The 13,740-nt window shown below is 49.7% G+C and overlaps 1 long non-coding RNA gene across 1 annotated transcript in view; it reads left to right on the top strand.

The window, feature by feature from the left end:
* The first annotated feature begins 783 nt into the window (after positions 1 to 783).
* The window catches only part of LOC131904344 (uncharacterized), a 206,915-nt gene continuing 193,958 nt past the window's right edge, over positions 784 to 13,740 (top strand). Inside the window, exon 1 of the long non-coding RNA XR_009377732.1 lies at positions 784 to 853. This is a non-coding gene — a long non-coding RNA (uncharacterized LOC131904344). The remainder of the gene's footprint in view (positions 854 to 13,740) is intronic.

The raw sequence follows: 13,740 nt of genomic DNA, 5'->3' as shown, positions 1-13,740 counted from the left end.
TTACGATCCCAGCCAATTTCATGTTAGCAGATCTGTTTGGATCTGGGCGTAATGGGCCATGTCATGCCTGAGAGATGGGGCAATGACTTATGCTGTGTCACTCACTGGCTCCTTGTGGAAATTATTAATAAATCAGTAATTCTATCTGTGATGATGTTATTGTGTCTTTATAAATATTTGATTTACCTTCAGGTGCTCACATTTTTTCCATCTTTGCCTGAAACTCAGCTGACTTGGCTCTCTGAGGCTCTGCTCAATAAATCAAGTTTACAGTGGGAAAAGTGCTCTCTCTCCTCTCTCTCTCTCTCTCTCTCTCTCTCTCTCTCTCTCTGACTCTTTGTGATTTGGCTCCAGGGTGGGGGTTTGGAGTCAAGCTGAGAAGACGCAGCTCTTTGGTGAGGAAGCTGAAAGACATCCTGTTTCGGAGAAGCAGAGTGTACACCAGGACCTGTTGGCGTGTGCTTCCCTCCCTCAGATGAATGGCATTTGGGATCTCAAAGGGTTTCTGATGTTTTCCTTCCACAGAGAAATATTTTGTCCTTGCTACTGACTCCTCCTTTGAAACCCAGGCTTTGATGGTGATTGTGTGCCTGGCTGAGTGAAAAGGACTCAGGGAATCAAAGAGAGGCTGAGTCCCGGTCAACAACTTTTCTAGAAGAGTCCGAGTTCCAGCCAGGCCAAGATGCACAACGGCCGGGGGAAAAATAACTACTTTTTTTATTTCTGCTTCTCAGGGTCCAACATGAACTAATTGTTATCATGATCTTTTTATTTTTCTGTTTCAGGAAATTGCGGCTTATTTAATAACATTTGAGAAACATGAAGAATGGCTAACCACATCCCCTAAGACAAGGTAATGTCCCAGCTATCACAGTTTTCCAACTCTGTATGGTGAGACTAGATGCTTGATTTTTGTGGATTTCCAGATTCGGCCACTCGATGCAGGGTAACAAGTTGACAGTGCCATGTTGTGCTCGATGGCCTGTGAAGGGGACGCTCATTAATTGGCCCAAGACGGTGGCAGTGAATGCAATGGGAAGGGGTAGATGCTGGCAACAGCTGTCGGAACATTTCACAGGATGGCTCTAGGCTCCATCCCTCAGCCAGGCATCCAGAAACTTATCAGACAGGTGCAGGGCAGGGGCAGTTTATTTTGGGAAAGTGCCCACCTGCCATCAGTGGCATATACTTTTTAAAAAGGAAGACGAGCGTAACTGCTGCTTGGATCTCAGTGTGTTTTATACATCAATAAAGTCGGGTTACTCTTGATTGCTGGGAGAGAGAGCTCCCAAATCAGGAGCAATGGCTAAATATTACGCAGTAAATGTCCTTGAACCCACTAACTGCCACAAACACTTAACTTCTCTTGCCACCTGGGACTGGAGGAAATTGGTGAAAATATAACCGACCCGTGTCCTGCCCATGGAAGTGATGTTATTATCAGTGAAGGATGGTGAGCCTGGGATTTGGGGCTCCTTTTAAAGACAGCATCTTATTTCCTGCCCAACTCTTTAAGTTTTTATTTTTGATATGTTTCATGCTAAATCATCAGAGATCTGCAGCCACTCTCTTCCAATTGCCACGACGTTTCTATTAGCAGTGACAGGGCCAGGTACTTACGTTAGCCGGAAGGTGGCTTGCAGGGCGCTGACTACATGGCTGAGGCGAATAGGTGGAGTTCTCAGTCTGTAATCATGGACAAGCACACAAGTCTTTGACATTGTCAGCCGGAACCAGGATCAGAATGAGATGGGTTCTCTGCACCCTCGGTCCAGAGTTTGGCCCATCCATCCCCTCGGAGCTATGTTGGAATGGGTTCTGGCTCTTAGAACATTCCTTCACATGACAAGGTGCATTCATTTAGTTTCTTGTAGAACAACTTAAGGAAACAAAGGCACATTTTGGCTCAAGGTTTGAGGTTAACAGTCCATCACGGCAAGGATGGCGGCGGCAGGAGGGTGAGGCCGCTGGTGAGTCTTCAAGAAGCAGAGCGAGATATATGCTGATGCTCGGCTCCTTTTTATGCAGTACAGGACTCCAGCCCTTCGCATGATACCACCCACAGTTAGGGTGTGTCTTTCCGCCTCCATTAGCTTAATGTAGGAACTTGCTAAGAGACATACCCAGAAATTTTTCTCTTAGATGATTCTAGATTGTTAGGTTAATAATATTAGCCACCACACTCCTTGAATCCAAGCAGGAGGAAAGAGCTATTTATGAGACAGAGCAAAAGTCTCCAGAACATGGCGGCCACGCACGCACGCACGCACGCACGCACGCACGCACACTGTGCCAGCAGTAATTTAGAATGTTGAAAGGCTGGAGTTTTCCCTCACATTTCAGCCCAGGAATTTGGGGGTCAATTGAGAAGAGGATGTAACTGCTGGTCATACTGGACTCTTGACTTTTTGGAGTATAATGGATCAAGAGACTTCTTGTTATGAGGTATAGGGACGTGCGAAGCAAGAGAAAGAATTAAGGTCCCGTGTTGACAGATTTGTATTTGAGGCTTGGTTCTGTAGCATTGTGAAAATCCATTAAGCTCTTAAAAAGCACCACCTCTGTCTCTCCCTCTCTCTGTCTATCTCTCTTTGTGTCTCTCTCTGTCTTTCTCTTCCTCTCCGTCTCTTCTTCCTTTCTCTCTGTCTCTCCCTCTCTCTCTCTCTGTCTTTCTCTTCCTCTCCGTCTCTCCTTCCTTTCTCTCTGTCTCTTCCTCTCTCTCTCCTTCCCTCCCTTCTTCCTTCCTTCCCTTTCTTGGTTATCCAAGTGTTATGGTTACAAGCATGTGCTACCATGCCCCGCCTCCCCTTTTTTTCTTCTTTATTAGAAAGTAGAGCTCCCGTCCTGTCTGTCTTTCCTGAGTCATTAAGAGCGTCACAGGGGAGATAACATCTATGACCCTGCTTTGCAGGTGTGAGTGTCCGTGTCTGTCACAGGCTATCACTGCACTTGTCTGTGAGTGGATTCCCCCAGCCCACTGGAGGCCTGGACCTCGGAGGCATCGACAGGATTTCCTTCAGGCTCTGGGAGTCTAACTTCTTTACTCCAGGCACAGTGAACATGTGGACTCCTGTTACATTCTCATACATGCTCCGTGTTTACGCTTGAAAGCTTCTGATCCCAGGAGGACAAGTTGTCCTGGTTGTTCAAGGACCTTCCTAAATTAGTTGTTGAGTTGAGTTTGGATTCCCCTCCCCCACCATTTCCAGTATTCAAATTAATTGGTGCAGTTAACTGCTGAGTTCCTACAAGCCAGTCTCCTGATATTAAGGAATTAATGGCACCAATACTCCGCTGAATGCAAGGCAATGCAAGTTCTGTTTGCAGCTACTGTTAATTTCATTTTAGAAAATTAATAAGAATGAATTGCACCGTTGACATTTATAGAGTTTGCTAATAAAATGATACATTGTTTGTGTGGAAGGATCCTTATTAAATTAATTGTTGTAATCAGCCCACATATAGATGTTGGTATAGGAACTACAGAGGGATCCACTGCTGTCTCTGAGGCTTGCTGGGGGCCCTAGGGATAAATATTGTCCTTGCTCAACCTAATTATAGAGAAGGCCCTGGAAGTCCCTTATACCTGTTCATAATGAGGTGTGTTTCAAAGATGCTCCCAGGGCTGGGACCTTGGGGTGCCAGTGTGGCCGTCACAGGGCTGAAGTATGCTCAAACGGCCCATATGGTGCTATAGGCAGGTGGGATCTTAAGTCTGAAAGCTCAGCCTTGGGGAGATCTTTATTTGGCACTTGCTGTGTGCTCGGCAGGATCATAATATCATTTGGAGACCACAGGGACTCTGCCCTCCCCACCCTGCCATGTGGATGTATGATCTTGGAATAGAGTCCTCCCTCTGTCTAGAATGTTATCCTGGCTTCTCCTTCAGGCCTTGATTTGGTGTCCCCTTTCTCTGTGAGGTCTTTTTCCAATACCACCCACACCTATCCAGAGAGGCCCCATCGCCTCTTCCTTGTGCTGTTTTTCAGAGCGCTTTATAGCATTTCCGTTTTTCTATAGGTTAGTTATTCCTTATCTGGCTTCACCCATGTGCTAATGGGAGGATTTTCAGTTGGGTTTGTTCTTGGGTGTTCCAAATGCCTGGAACATTCTCTCCACGTACACTCGTGAGATGAACCGGAATGGGTAAAAACTGGGGATCAGAGTACCAGGAAGCAAGAGCCCTGGGCTTCCTCCATGTTGTTCTTTCTTGCACATCTAGCCTCAGGATTGGCCAGCCCACCAGCACTTCAACCTGTAGTACTTGCTATGGGTTAGCCGCTGTGTTTTATAATTTGTACCATGGGGGCTGAAGAGATGGCTCAGGTTAAGGGCGCTTTCTGTTCTTCCATAGGATATAAGTTTGGCTCCCAGCACCCACATTGGGTGACCCACAACCACCTGTAACTATATCTCCAGGGGATCTGAAATCCTCTTCTGGCTTTTGTGAGCACTCTTACACCACACACCACACCACACCACACCACACACACACACACACACACACACACACACACAATCTTAAAATCTGTACCAAAGCTCTGCCAGGCAGGGAAGGGCTGCAAGGCCACAGGATTTTCCGAGCTTACTGGAGTAAGAGTTCCTTCATCTTCTCTGGACATGGCCTATGGTGACAAGGAGTAAGGAAGCAGCCTAGGAAGTCATTCCACTGTTCCTCAGCAGCAGCTGGGAGACAGAGGTACCAGAAGCTCCTCCCTCTGTGGGCCAGTGTGGCTTGACTGTGCCAGCCAGGTGGGACTCCAAAGCTTCCTTGGGCTGGGTTCCCCCATCCCTACCCTGAGGCCCAGGCAGGCAGGACCAGCATGGTGGGAACAGGCCCTGCACAGCATAGGGTGCAGAATATAGCCGAGTAGAGCATGATTTAGAAATTCTAATAACTTCTTCCCCATTCCCTGGGAAGCATACAACCTTCCCTGTGAGCCAGGATGGGTGAGGCTGAAGATCGAGGTGAGAGCCTTCTCCTAGGAATCCTGCTTATGCCGGTGAGAGGGGAGCTGCAAAATGCTATTAGTTATCTAATTAATTAATTGGATTGGTATAGATAGCACCTTCACACTGACACATTGGGGTCTAGGAATAGAATTTTCCTATAGTGAACACTAAACGCTCTTGGTGGCTAAGCAGTAAAACTGAGTAGGAGGAGGGAGGGCGGAGAGGAGAGAAACGGGCAGCAGGAAGATGAGGAGCTCTGGGCTCCTTTCACCCTTTCAGGTTTTCTAGGCCTCAGGTCCTGCTCTTCCATGCCCCTAGTGATCGGTGGACATTTTGTCTTGGGTGAGCTTCCTCCTCTGTTCATCACTGACATAGACCCCCTTTCCAGGGTCCACTGGATGTCATGTTGTTATCTCGGCTGTCCTCTGCTGTAACACGAATCTTAAAAGGTCTTATAATAACAACAACAACAATAATAATAATAATAATAATAATAATAATAATAATAAAAACCAAAAACAAACCCGGAGCCAGTTATTGGGGTGAAAGCTGAGAGATCAAAGGAACAGAACAAGCCAAGCCACAAGTTCTTACCGCTAGGAAATCCTCAGCCCAAGAGATCTACTTCCTGTATACTCACACCTGTATACCTTTCTGTGCCCTGCCATCTTACTTCCTTTCTCCACCCAGCTACATCACTTCCTCTTTCTGCCCAGCTCTATCACTTCCTGTCTATTTGTACAGACTTCCAGACCTCTATGGTTATTGCTGGGATTAAAGGCATGTGCTACCATGCCTGGCTCTGTTCCCAGTGTGGCCTTGAACTCACAGAGATCCGGATGAATCTCTGCCTCCCGAATGTTAAGATTAAAGGCGTGTGCTACCACTGCCTGGCCCCTGTGTTTAATATGGTGGCTGGCTTTATCCTCTGATCTGTAGGCAAGCTTTATTAGTTAGAGTACAAATAAAATGTCACCACACTCAGCCTCTTTGCCTGAGTCATACCCTGGTTTGCATCATCTGATGTCCCTGATTCTCCCAAGAGCAACTTTATTTTCAAAGACAACTAAGGGCCTGCTCTTCCCTGTGACTCTTCTTGGTCCCTTGACTCTGATTGGTCACTCACTGGGCCTGCATTGTGAACTTATCATTCCCCTCTGCTTTCTGTAGGCTCAGAACTCACTGCTCTTCTGGTATGCAGGGCATTGAGATCTCCCTGGCATAGGGCCGTACTCCTTTGCCATAAACTTTCCTGTCATCAGCCTTGTCTGGCATCAGATCCTACTTGAGAGTCTTGGAGAATTCCCAGGAGACAAGGTCCATACTCATTAGGTTGTTTCCTGGTCTCAACCTGCCCCTCTCAGTTCGTAGCCCTGACTGCCTCCCTCTTAGCACCCACTGTGGTTAGAGGAGGCTCCCCTGCCCACCATCGTCTTCCATACCCCATCTTTGCCTTTACTCTGCCATGGATCTCACATTTTCTCACATCCAAGCTAGGTTGCCTCTCACTGGACGCCTTCTCTGGTCCTGGCAACTTCCCCAAGCCCTCCTTTCCACTAGATTCCTAAGGCTTCCTTTGCTTATGTCAGTGGGTCGACAGTCTGTCTGTCTAGAGTTGTAAGTCTGCCTCCCGGGGGAGGGTACATTTCCAAGGACAAGGCCGGGCTGCCTTGTCTGTTTCCTAACAACTTGGTACTGAGGTGGCATCACTTTGACAGGAGTGTATGCAGTGTGCACAGCTGTTATAGTGCAAGGGTGTTGCTTGGGAGAAAACGTGGCAATCAGGGCCCAGGGGGTGGGGTCAGTCCGGGAGCAGAGGGCTTGGGGACCTGACGGGTCCTGTGAAGTTGGTGTTGCCTTGCTCAGGTCCAGTGTACATGACAAAGGGGGACGGCCCACGGGCCACCTTTGAGCATTAGATCTTTGGGATAGAAAGTGGAGAACTCATTACTGGTGTAAGTGTTCAAGTGACCAGAATAGGACAATAAAAAAAACACACAGATTCCACTGGGATGCTCCAAGCTTCCCAGAGCTAGCAAGGTGCAGAATTCACACACTAGCTACAACATGGAGCTTAAAGATGGTCCTTGGAGTGACTGGACCGGGTCCCAAGGGACAAACACGGCACAGCTGTGCGTACATAAGGAATCTAGAAGAGTCGAACTGGGGAGTGATTCCCTCAGTCTGGGGTTAGTGCTTAACAGGACAGAATTTTGGCTGGAGAAGAGAAAAAGTGTCTTGGAGATGACCAGTGGTGACAGCTATACAAGGTGTGACAGCACTCAATGCCACCGAACTGTATGCTCTGAAATGGCCACAACGGTGACTTTGCTGTTGATTGTAAAGTTTTATGGTGCTGCAGCTCTTCTCCAAGTTTCTGGTGGGGCTGGGGCTGTTTCTGCATGTGCTGGGGGTGGGGTGGGTGGTGCCAGTTTGGGAGGGTGTTCTCTTACCCAGGTATTGTGTGAGCAAATGTCTGTCCACTCCGGACAGGTCACTGAGGACAGACCAATGGAACAATTCCACTTTGGTCTCGCTTAACGAACCAATGAGTGTATCGGGGTTACTTATAGGAGTAAGTATGAGTGAAGGGTTGCTTACAGAACCATGGCTGACCCAGGCAGCTGCACAACTGAAAAGCCTCACAAAAGCCATATCCCTGGGGCTCCCTGAATGGCCTGCAGGCAGCAGGGCGGGGTCAGAGTCTCCCCTCCCCAGTAATTGTTACTGTTTCTATAACCTTGCGATCTTGGGCAGCTGCCTTCCAAGTCCTGTAATTTTCAGGTGTATCCTAAGCCTTATAAGTTTTGTTTACTTCGGGAGACTTGAATGTTTCCTTCACTTCTGGAGTCTTGGCTGTCTCCTGCCCCCCTCTAGCAAGGAGTGTTTGAATTCTGACTGAATAGCTCTACAACAGCATGTTAGTTCAGGGAACTGACACTGAAAAGCATTCATTCCAATGCGGCAACCTTTGCATTGCAGTGTCATGGAGACCTGGTCATGTGTGCACTGTCACAGGCATTTGGACACATTCCTCATGTGTGAATGAGCACGTACAAATTCTACCACGGTTAGCAAAGCAGCAGCTATGGCACCAGGGAGTGTGGAGGAGACCCCGAACAGTGGGGGTCCCTCCTGGACCCCGGATTAGGCACACACCACCCCCAAACATCTGTTCTCACAGAGATCCTTTATTAAGAGGGGAAGAAGAGTTGAAGTGGCTGATTTCTGACTCAGGCAGAAAACAGCAGCAAGTGAACTTGCAGGTATAACTTTCAGGAGGAGAAGGGGAGGGAGGGTCTGTGTTAGAATGGGCACGGATGTGGTGGTAAAGCAGATGGGAACAAGGGAGAGGGGACAGGGGTGTTTTCCTGGAGGGACAAAGGACCGCCTCTGGACAGAGAGGAGTCAGATGTGACCCAAATGGCAGATTATAAAGGTAAAAAGGGAAACCCCGTGTTAGGATGAGGTGGTTGATTTTGATGGGATATGTTAATCAGGGTAGTCACAAGGGGCTCTTGATTGCTGGACTTCAATACTCTGATAGCTGGACCTTGGCAGTCAGCCTCAGGGGGAGGACGTGGCCAAATAAGGGACTAGACCTTGGGGTCTAGCTTTAGGAATGTCGTCTAACAGTTTTTAGCAAGGGGGAGAGGGGCAAGTGTCAGAGCCCAGCTCCGACCTGTTGAAGGGCTCTTGAGGGGATGAGAGAGGAATGGGGAAATATTAGATAGAAATATAGATCTAGACGACGAGAAAGACAGAGACACAGGATAGCTTCAAGAGGGCCCTGGGTCAATACCCAGCCAACTCGAGCTCTATTCAAAAGGGCTTTTTATAACATGCCAAGGGGCGGGGCAAAAGACCTCTCCCTTTCAAGATCAAAGCTCACCGCACAGCCAAGTGCAGACCCTTCCAAACACCTGGTAACCACGCCCGTGGTCAAATCATCCCCTTATGTAGCCCTGCTGGGTAAAGCAAGCTCAGATTCTTGGACCCTGAGTAAGTTCTCACTAGGAAACCTCCGTGGGTCTCCACAGGGAAGGCCTGCCAGAGCCACATGCTCCAGTGGCTAGTGTCCCTAGAGTGTGTGTTGGGGTCCTGTCAGGACTCCAGGGACCCCTCGCTGTCTGAGGTACCCCCCTCTGGGGTTGAGGAGAGGAGTTAGCTGTAACCTGGATCCTGATGACGTATCTAGTGGCGTCTCTGTGATACTGGGGGCCTTGCTAAGCTCTGTGTAGAGGTGCCTCCATTCTAGACACTGGTTCTTTACTTGGAATTATAGAATGCCAACAAAGAAACAACATGGAATCCACCCTCTGGGCCAAGGCAGAGGCAGTCTTCCAAGTGCCCAGCAGGGGAGGGTGTCACCCACACTGGGCTCTCTGTTGGAGATCTGGTGAGCTTCCTGTGTCCTTGGCCATGCCTAGCTGCCTATGGAAGTGGTAGCACTGCTATGTGTGTGTATACATACATGTACATGTGTGTATCTATATAAGTGTGTGTGTATGTGTTTATATGTGTGGGTATATATGTGTGTGCCTATGTGTGTGTGTGTGTGTGTGTATATATGTTTGTATGTGTGTGGTGTTTATGAGTGATCTTGGTGTAAGACCTGAGAGCTGACCTCATCACATCCCCCTTTTTTCCTGGAGCCAGGTCACATCTCAGGTGCCTTCAGGAGACACTGTTGGCCCCATCTCTAGCCTCCTGGGGTCACACGGTGGCCAGCTTCTGGCTCCTGTTGTCCATGCTCTTTTATTATTTTAGCTTTCTTAAAAATGTGCAAGTGAGCGTGTAGCTCAGTATGTCAAGGAGTTCTAAGCTGCTGCTGAGGAGAACCAGCCTCCTGGCTGCCCTCAGGCCTGCTCCCGTTTCTCCAGGTGGCCACTTGTCCTAGTCCTGAGTTTTACCTGTGTATCCTACAGCTTCCTGACCTGTCAGTCATGGACACGGACTGTCTTGTATGCTTAGAGGACATACATAGCTTCCTCACTGTGCCAGTGGCTGCCTTCCTTCCCCAGGGTGTGCTCCTTGATAGCGACAGTGTCCAGCTCAGTTTCCTGGGTCTCAACCTCAAGAGACCCATCAGTACCACTGAGTTCTTCCAAATGGAGCTGTTAGGGTGCTGGCTTGGCCAGCGGCCTGGGAACCAGCATGGAAACTTGTGATATCTCCCTTCTCTCTCTCTCTCTCTCTCTCTCTCTCTCTCTCTCTCTCTCTCTCTCTCTCTCTCTCTCTCTCATGCACATGCACATGCACACGCACACGCACACGCACACACACTCACTCACTCCACAGTTACTGAATTCTCCCAGCTCCTGGGAGGGTTGATCTCTCCTCCTCTGCTGTCTCCAGGTCCAGAGTCATTTAGACCCTGGTGTCTCATGTGGGGCAGAGGCTGTGTGCAGACAGCTGGCTGCTGCGGGCAGATGTAGTTTCCTGGTGCATTTACACACTGGAGACGCAGGCCTGCGGCCTCACCTGCCTCCTAGATCTCGCCCTCTGCCTTCCACGGTACCTGATGCTTCTCTTCCATCATCTCTCTGCAGGCCACAGCTCATTCTCTCCCTTCACCGTCATCAACAGAACCTCCCTGGGAGGGCCCATCCCTTCCTGACTGGCCTTCATGGGGCTCCCCTGAGTGGTTACACCCCTCATCACCCCTGCTCCATGCCCCTGCCTGATGCCTGTGCTCAGCTTTGCTGCTGCTCGGAGTTCACTTCCAGGAAGCAGAAAACGCCCCAGGGTCCAGTGTCGACCTCGAGGGCTGGAGGAGCTGAGACAGGTGTGAGGGTGGAGACATGAAGGGGCCTGATCACGCTGTAGCCTCTTTAGCACCCTGAGTGCAGAGCCCTGCTGGCCTCGGCAGGGGGATGTGGTGTGACCACCCCCTGGGCCCAAATTCTGGGGTTCAGGTCATTTCAAGTGCTGTACATGTGAGCTGAAGTGATGTCTTGAGCCTTTTCACACGGGTGTGACTGTCTTTCCTGGGTTGCATGTGGATGCATGTCACATGCATGCGACATTGCTCACCTGATGCTGCCTTCTGACCCCCTAGGCAATGAGGGCTGGTTCTGAGAGTTGGCAAAGCTCCAGTGTGTTCACAGGGACCCTGGAAGCTGGCCTGCCCTGTTAGGGGCATCGACTCTAGGCCGCCTTTGTCCCAGCATCTTCGCCCCCGTCCTGAACTAGAGGATTGCCGAGCAGCTCTGCAGGAAGCCTGCGCTGGCATGTCCTGTGCCTCTGGTCAGTGCTCACCTTTAAATTGCTGCTGGGTGCAGGGAAGTGGGCCTGGCCCTCGGGCTCACCGCATGGCAAGGCAGGAGGGCCTGTCTCCACACAAGCCCTTGGTGACTTCCCAAAGGTCTGGCGCTCCGGCAGTGGATCCTGGATCCCCCCTTCGGCCAGGATGGATTGGCCGCTTTGCTGCTCTTAGGTTCCCATGGAAGCCCCACTGTGTGCCCCCCGCCCCCTGCCAGGAGCTTCAGCTTGTGTTCTGCACAGTGGGCATTTCCTTGTATGCACACACAGAAAAACACAGCACATGGGCACACACATACTTCTGATACATGCATGCTAGGTATGTGGAAACATGGATGTCCACACTCCACAATGTAACACAACACGTGCATACACAAGCACTAATATCCAATACAATGCTCAATATATACACACACAGTACACATATACATACATGCTCAGGTGTATCTATGAAGATATTACACAATATACGTGTACACACAACACGCATTTACACACACATGCACAAATGCCCAATACCTAATTCACATATATACATATATAGACATTGGGGCATGTACAGACACAAGTACATAAACATGAATACATACACACAACATAGTATGTATGCACATACACACAACACACATGTACATATGTGCAGACACAAGCACAAATACCCAATATGTGCTCGTATACAGTACATACATGCTCAAGTATGTACAGGCATGAATACACAGGCATGCACACATTACCAATGTATACATAACACATGCATACACATACACATATGTGTAAGTACAAAAACATGTATACATATGTTAACATAGAAGCACAAATACACAATACCCAATATATACAGATTCACAGCACATGTGTATATACACATTCACAAATATATGACACCCACATACACATGCATGTGTACTCGGGGACACACACACACACACACATACACTCACCCTTTCCCGAGCTGATCACTCCTTGTGAAAGCAATGGTTTCTGGGAAGGCGCCCTCTTCATGCTGTGTTTTAACAAGGAGTTTACAGAGAAGAGGAAAATTTCTACTAAAGGAGGAACTTCTGTCCCGGCTGGTTAGCGCCTCGGCTCCTCTGGGGAGAAGGGAGCTGGCTTCCCCGCGCCCTCCCGCCTGCATCCGCAGGGATTTCTGGGCCAGGTTGCTTTATGTTTTTGGCAGCTGAGTAGGAGCCGGGCTTAGACTGTGGCGGGATTCAGTTTGTGTGAAAGGGCAGCTGGTGCCCAGACCGAGGGATCAGCTGGAGGAGCCGCTGCCAGGCTGTGGGAAAGTTGTGGAGAAAGACGGTGAAATTGTGCAAAGAGCAAACTTGGAGGAGTGAACAGATGAGTCCTTCTGTTTCTAGACCTGCACTGTGAATGTGCGGTCCTCACGCATGCCACGTGAGATCCAGCCGCCTCGCCCCCCACCTGGTGTCACGGGGTCCCATGATACAGCAGGTACTGTGAGTTGTGTCCGCTGGTTCTGAGGTGGACAGAGGGACAGAGTTCTGTCTGGAAACAAGCGTTGCCTTCATCCATGACTAAGAACGAGTCTCCTGTCTTCTGGAGCTGCAGGACCCACGTCGCCCCCTTCGCGTGGTTGCTGGCGGGTGTCCGCTCTGTTGAGTCACTCAGTTCTTTGAGCGCCTCTGCTGCGCACCACCGTGCGGGGCTTTGGGATGGAAGTGAATAAACTGGAATGACTTCTAGTAACTGGGATGGTGAGGAAAGAGTGCAGGGAGAGGTGGCCCCTTGAGCCGTGGACGGGGGCGTGGCCAGGCCACCTTCCCGAGGCTTAGGGTAGTGACCCACCTGGAGGTACACATGTGAACTTGTAGGGGTACAGACCGGCCAGCGTCCGGCCATGGCTGGACGGCCTGTGTAGGTCCCGTGTGCAGGAAAGAGGGAGTGTAAGACTGGATTAAAAGTCCTCGCAGGAGAGCAGGGCGGGTGGTGGCCGCGAAAGGGATGCATTGGGGACCGGGGATGTAGGGGTGAGGATGGAAAGTGGAGTGTAGGCTCTCAGCGGACAGTCTGAATGGGGCAATAAGTGATGTTGGGGTGGGGAGATGGCTCAGCCAGTAAGGTATATTTCCAGCAAGCAGGAGGGCCTGAATTTGAATCCCAACAGGCGTGTAAAAGTTGGGCCTGGTGGGCCGCCACCCCAGTGCTCAGGAGACAGAAAAATCCCTGGCGCTCACAGCTCAGCCAGGCTAGCTGAATTAGCGAGTTCCAGGGTCAGAGAGACCTTGTCTCAGAAACTGTGGTAGAAAGCGATAGAGGAAAACCCCCAAGAGAATCAGCCTGTGGTCTCCACACACACTCTAACATATGTGCTCCCTCACATGCATATACACACATACCCACATGAACACGTACACGCACCCCCTCCACATACACATGCAGAAAAAGGAAAAACAAAACAAAACAATGTGTGTTTTCTGTTAACATGGCTGCCTTGCTCGCTGTAGAGCTAGAAGGATGAGGTGGAGTAGAGAGGCCTAGGCATGTACCGATGGATGAGAC

Source organism: Peromyscus eremicus, chromosome 2, assembly GCF_949786415.1.
Source record: "Peromyscus eremicus chromosome 2, PerEre_H2_v1, whole genome shotgun sequence".
NCBI lineage: Eukaryota > Metazoa > Chordata > Mammalia > Rodentia > Cricetidae > Peromyscus > Peromyscus eremicus.
This window is presented reverse-complemented; position numbering and strand designations above follow the sequence as displayed.